Raw genomic sequence first — 7,142 nt, forward strand, 5'->3', positions numbered from 1 at the left:
TTCTTCTTTGTGGTGATTCTCCTGAAAGCTCAGATACAGGCAATTTGATTCAGCCCTGTGAGTCTATAGAATCTTAGTCCAGAACGTGTGCTGATTTCTAAAACAGCAGCTTGTTTTGACTGTTTTGACTTTGATTCTGTTCTTTGATCATCAAAATCAGCCTATACTTCATTTTTGCACCCCAGGAGTCCTGAGGTGTGGTGACCTTCTTTCACACTGTGCATGTCTCATAGTCTTTATTGCATCATTGCCTTATTTCTGCAGAGATCTACCCTGCATAGATCTCTGCTTCTCATTGGATGACTACAGCTATGTAAGTAGAGTTTAGATAATACTGGAGAATTAAGCTAACAACAATACATTCTGATTTTCGAGTCTGTGTTTACATCTCATCTGACTGGACTCACTGCTATGTCTCTTTTAGCTGACTAATCCTTTCTTTTATTGTTTTCTTATTTATCAGTTTCTTATTTAACGTGAGCATGTATTCCACCTTTTTCATTTTCTTTCTATGTGATTAATAATCACAAATCAGCCATTCGGAATACATTTTGACATTAAAACCATCATCTTCTTCCTATGGAAACTTGGATAGGTAAAGATTGGAAAAGTCCATATATTTTAAACTACCTTTTATTAACAATATCAATGATGGTGTAGGTAAAAGCTTATGACTTATTAGTAGGTAACTATAATCAATAAACCTGTAATGAAATAGCATGTGGATTAAGCAAGCAGCAGCATTATGCATAGTGACGATATTATTAAGAAAAGCAGCCTGCTGGGTTCTTTGCTGGTTATGGGATTTAGAAAGAAAAATGTTTTTCTTCACATTCAGAAGTGTCTGATGTCTGTCCTTCCATGCAAATATCTGATTAGCAGCCATTGCATACTTGCATTAAAACCAGCATGTATGTACATAGACTTTTAGCAGCCAAAGGTCAGACTTCAGCTCTGTTCCCATCTTTCCCTGTGTCACTCCTCCCGAGAGCTCAGGTCCTAGGCTCCAGAAATGCTTAAAATTGGAGTTAATAGTCATATGAACCCAGCAGAGAAGCAGCGTGGAGGGAGAGGTTCAGTGCTTCTCATACTGGCTTTCATTTCGGGCTTTGAGCACTCACTGAAGGGCTCTAGCAGGCTGGATATGGCAGACATAGGTCTGAGTATGGGCAAACAGGCAACAGCAGGTTTTGTTTATTTCTTGAATCCATCTATGACAGATCTACTCAAGATAAAATAACTGAATTATGTTTTATTTGAACAGACTAGGGACTTTGCACAAGCAAAACATTAGAAAGTTATATCACTAATTTTTAATGTCACCGACTGACCAGTTAATGCCTGTTTTTAACAGGGTTTGTGGATTTCGGGTCTTAAGAGTGTATTATACATTTAAAGCGTGTGCAAAGGGTACAAAGTGGTGGCACATGCCTGTATTCCTAGTACCTTGAAGTGATCAAGAGTTAAGATGGACTTCAGTTACCAGTGAATTTAAGGCCAGCCTAGGTCATATGAGATACTATCTTAAAAGAAAACAAACAAACAAATAGAAAACAAAACAATAATGCTATATAGTTTGATAATAAACTTTTGAAGATTTTAGTCCTTAAAAATTACATAACATAAATCACTAATTTTGGAATCAGTAGTAACATTTTACTTCTGCACATTGGCAAATCTGTCACCATATGTAAGTAATCTTAAGTTACAGAATGCCATGAAATGGTGAACAATGAAATTATTGTTAGTTTACTTACAGTTGCATGGTTTTCTTTTTCAGACAAAGCTTTTGAGAGTGCCGTGGTCAGACTTAGAATAATTTCATTATGTGAAACCATGTGATGGGAAAATTTATTCAAGGCCCAAGAAACAGAAGGGATGTGGTCTCCTAGGCTGGGCTGAGCAGGCAGTCTCTGGACCACAGTGAGTTTTATAGACGGTAGCTCTGATGTGTGTGGAGAAAGCTGAAAAAAAAAAAAAAAGAGAAATTGCTGTGGCTTGGGTGTGAAAGTGTCTACACTGGGCTCATATGTGTAAATACTTGGTCCTTAGACAGAACCATCATTTGAGAAAATTATGAAACCTTTAGGAGGTGGAGCCTCACAGGAGAAAGAAAGGTCTTGTGGCTTTATCCCCCAGTCTCACTTCTTGTTCACGCTTGTCTCCCTGAGAATAGACATATGTGTGACCATCTAGACACTCCCTATTCTTGCCTTGCCTGTTGTTGTGTTTTCCAAACTACAGTGGAATGATCTTCCCAAATTGTAAGCCAGAGTAACCTCTTAATGGTTTAAATTGCTTCTTTTGTGTCTTTTGGTCTAAAGAAACTTTTTCTCTGAAAAGGTACTAAATTTATCTCAGATTGCAATGTCTGGATAACTAAAAGAACAATCTACAAAATTTTAGTGTTTTCTTCAGGCAAGATGGCCCACTTTTATTATCTCATGCTGAACTGTTACTAACCTTAAATGTGAAGCATGTTATTTGTTCAGTTTTACCTATAGGGCAAAGTTTTTAGACTGTAGCTCAATTGCTTAAGATCGCTTGCAATGCCCCTGGTGACCAACACATTGTGATTTAACTGAGTCAACTCCACACTAATCATGAGACTTGATATGGTTTTCTGGGCTTGATCCAATTATATATTTTTACTCTGTAACCCAGTGACACTGCCCATCAAGACAGAGACTTGTTCATCAGGAAAGACCTCAAAAACCAGGATTTCAGTACTTCTTTGGGGCATTTAAATTTCCCTGATGTTTAGAATTTGTGGAGTTTAATATTTTATTCAGCTCCTTCTATTTCCTGATGTCAAGAACACTCATTGTATAGATCACACCGTGCTGCTTGGCACTCTAGAAACCTCAGCATTCATGCTATGAGAAAGAATTGTCACACCTCTATGAGGAGGGCTGAGAAGACTCCTGGACATCCTTGCCAAGTGGTTTCTGGGAGATGTGTGAGTGGATTCAGAATGTGTAATGCCTCTAGCAATAAAGAAAGACCACTGTGTTTCCGTCTTTGTCAGAAAGAGAAAGAAAGTCTTGCACTTGATGAGTCAATTGGCATCTGGGAATGTGTGCGTGGCTGACCTTGGACATTCTATTGGGCACTCCATGGCTGTTCACACTTAAGTCACAATCTTTTACGTGGGACACAAGCCACAAATTGCACTGGGAACTATCCTGCAAATCGTTTCACAGTTTTTAGACTGGAGCTCCCAGAACCTCATCATATTGCCTGTTTTTGAACTTCAAGTTCCCACAAGTGGTGTTCTGTTCATTGGAATCTTGAGTAAAGAGAGGGACTTTCGAGCCGCCGATGACCGTCCAGCCATGGCCAAGTCCAAGAACCACACCACACACAACCAGTCCCAGAAATGGCACAGAAACGGCATCAAGAAACCCCGGTCACAAAGATACGAATCTCACAAGGGGGTTGACCCCAAGTTCCTGAGGAACATGCGCTTTGCCAAGAAGCACAACAAGAAAGGCCTGAAGAAGATGCAGGCCAATAATGCAAAGGCCATGAGCGCACGTGCGGAGGCCATCAAGGCCCTGGTGAAGCCCCAGGTGGTGAAGCCCAAGGTGCCAAAGGGCCCCACCCACAAACTCACCCGCCTGGCTTTAATTGCTCACCCCAAGCTTGGGAAGCGGATTAGAAGCTACATGGCCAGGGGTCGTAGGCTCCAAAAAACAAAGCCCAAGGTTCAAGCCAAGGCAGAGGCCTCAGCTGCAGCTCAGGCTCCCAAAGGTGCCCAGGCCCCTGTGAAGGCCCCATAAAAAAAAGTCGCAGTCTGCCAGTGTGAAGACAGATGGACTGGTGTGAACACCTACACAGTACTTGCAGATGTTCAGGACCTTATGCTGTTTTTACAAATAAACTTGAGGCAAGTTCCGTTAAAAAAAAGGGGGGGGGGACTTTCAAGCGATTCAGAAGCAATTCCTGAAGTTTGGAATATATTTTGTCTGCCTAATGGACATTTCATTTATTCCTGTTTAAAATTAAAAAACAAACAAACAAGAAACTATTTATAGGCAGCTAAAGAATGCTGATAGTGAGGGCAAACTCTTCCATGGGGTGAGTTCTCCAGTGGTTATCCAGCACCCAGTGTCATCCTTAAAATCATATGCATACAAGTGATATTATACAGACTGGGAAGATGGTATTTACACATTTAAGAATATATATAATTTATTATGTACGACAATGATTAAGGTGAAAGAGGCCATAAATTGGGGATGGGTACATGGGCAGGGTGGAAGTAGGTAAGATAAAGTGGAAAATGATAAAATTAATTATATTTTAAATTCAAATAGAAAAAAGGAAACCGATAGCATTTTACAAGGTTTTGATGTATAAGGTTCTTGTTGAACTGAACACCTGGCTCATGGTGACCTTGTAACTCTCCTTCATCATATTGCCACTTGACAAGTGACAACTCAAAGATATTAAATAGCACTGTGGGAAGTGAAAGATCTCCAAACTGCTGGCCAAATGTAACTTCTGTGTTCTGAATACAGCTGGCTCTACCCTAGCACTATCTTGGCTTCGCATGAAAGCGTCAGATAACTCTTTGGTTGAACCATCCCTTCCTACTAATGCATCTGAGGCCTATGCACTGGTTCAATGAATATTTCATTTGATGGAAATTGCTGTGAGTTCCTGAGTGTGGTTCATTGATGGTGGAGCTGAGCAGACATCTCGTAGTTTAGCTTCAGCCGTTTGGCCTCAGAAGCAACTATAATAGCAAGTACAATAGTTTTAGTCAATGGGTAGAATGAGGTGGTGCCCCAACTCTGACCAGTGTTTCCAACAGTAAATCTTTCTACATATCTGCTGGTTCGTCTTGTCCCTCCTCTTGAGGGCTATGGATCTGCATGTCTTTCACTAAAGTATTTATTGTCCTTTCATTTAGAAAACATTCTTACAGATATTAGTTTAGCAAATGTCATTGAAACAGAGAGACTGTGTCTCTAATCTGATTTTATTTTGTTTTTTTTCCCCCCTCGGGAAGCTAGTTTTTGGGTTTGTGCATTCTTTCTTTTCTGTTATCACCTCCATTAGTTTTCTTATTTTTCACTTTCAAAAAATACACATCTTCCATTATTTTGAAATTGTTATTTATCTTTAGTCCATTCAGAAATATAGATTCATCTCTAAAAATCAGAATAATTTTATAAAATTATCATCATCTTTAAATTTGAAAACTTACATGTTTTTGTTTTATTATTACTATATTTTTCTTTAGTAATTTGATCATCTGCTTATTTTGAAACAGGGTCTCTTTTATGTCATGCTGGCCTCTAACTCACTATGTAGTGGAAGAAGACCTGGGTTTCTGGTCCTCCTGCCTCTACTTTGTGAGTGCTGGGATAAACACATTCTACCATCCTGCCTGCTTTGTGAGTGTTGCTATGGAAATCATTATAAACATGAAAATATGTAGTGGCTATATGCTTATACTCAGCTTTTGGTTTAGAGGGATTGTCTTCAGAGAAGAAAATGGATAATTGTTCCTTTTGAGGCCTGTAAGAGATTCCTTGCAGGGTCAGGCTTTTTTCAGTTCCCACATGGACTTAGAAATCATCTATATTGAATATTTGTTTGGGTCCTTTGCTCTGTGTTTATCTATTTGGTGGCATGTGTCAATTTTGTTGTAGAAAGTTGCTGTACCTTATTCATTTTGTGTGCTTGAGTTAGCTAGCCACTTTTCCATCTGAAAGAAGAGCTAAATTTCCTTTTGGAGGAAAAATGCATCATGATTATGAACTTAGAAATTTCTGGTAATCCTAGCATTTTTTCCCTCCTAGATTATAAAAACAATCCTTTTAATATGTATAACTTTAATACTCTTGTTGACTGGTTGCTTATATTTATCATTATGTGTTGTCTCTTCTTATCCACGTTAATTCTTTTATGTTAAATTTAATGTTCTAGGGTGCTGGTTTGTTTTCAGCAATTTACATGTTAGTATATTTTTTCCATGCATTCCTTCATTTTTAATTGTGTTTATTTATTGTTTTTAATTTCTGGAGAGTCTTTAGTGATTAGCATCAAGCCAAACTGGTGTCCTGCCCCATTTCTCCTTGACTTATAAGTATAGACAGTATTTTTCAATATTTATATTGGAATCTATTTTACATCATATATGTAAAATATATATCCTAGAAACTTAGTGATTACATATGAAGTATTAATAGCTGAGATTATACAATATTTCTCTAAAACATTTTAGAGTTGTATAGTATTTTTAGCCACTTCAGACCTCATCAGTGGCTCTTAAATAATTATAAAGTGACCTGAATGACCTATCTCTTTATAATCACTGTTTAAAATTGTTTATTTCATTGACTTATCTTAGTCATAAAGCATCCATTATTTCAAACTACAATCTTGCTTGATATGTCTCATGTTTTGTCTCTGGTTCACTTTCAAGTGAGGTCATTCTTTGACTTCTTTCAATTGAAGCCTTTGAGATCTGTCATCAGCTTGCTATTTTGTATCTTAGTGCTTTTATCCACATTCAGAAGTGATGATTTGTCATTGTGTAATATTATAAGATAATAAGTATGTATTTCCAGTATCAGGATGAAGGTTAAACCACTGTAAGGGGAGATATATTGAAAAGCTAGTTTAAACTCCTGGGAAGTTTTGGGGTGCCATAGAGCATGCCACCATTTGGGAGTATAATTAGCCTTCTAACTACTTTTCTTTCTCTTTCATTTTCATTTTGTTTTGACAGTCACATAATAATTGTATGTATTTGCAGGTTCTCCAAAATTTTTATTGAAAAATTCATATAGTATATTCTGACCATTTCCCCTACCCCTACCTCCAAGATTCTTCCCACTTCTCTACCAATCCAACTTCACATTTTTCTTCACTCTTTATTTAGAAAACAAAGTCAAACAAAAAAAGTACCAGAGATGGTTCAACAGTTAAGAGCACTAGCTCCTCTTCCAGAGAACCAGGGTTCAATCCCTAGCACCCACACAGCAGCTTACAATTGTTTGTAATTCCAGTTTTAGGGGACCTGGCACCGTCATACGAACATAGATAAAGACAAAATATTAATGCACATAAAATAAAAATAAAAAATTTAAAAACTGTAAAATTCCAAATAGAGCAGAATAAAAACA

At 37.7% G+C, this 7,142-nt stretch overlaps 1 pseudogene; it reads left to right on the forward strand.

Moving 5' to 3' along the window:
• The first annotated feature begins 3,324 nt into the window (after positions 1-3,324).
• LOC101986307 lies at positions 3,325-3,782 on the forward strand (annotated as a pseudogene).
• Positions 3,783-7,142: the final 3,360 nt, after the last annotated feature.

The sequence above is a fragment of the Microtus ochrogaster genome, linkage group LG10, assembly GCF_000317375.1.
Source record: "Microtus ochrogaster isolate Prairie Vole_2 linkage group LG10, MicOch1.0, whole genome shotgun sequence".
In the NCBI taxonomy this organism is placed as follows: Eukaryota; Metazoa; Chordata; class Mammalia; order Rodentia; family Cricetidae; genus Microtus; species Microtus ochrogaster.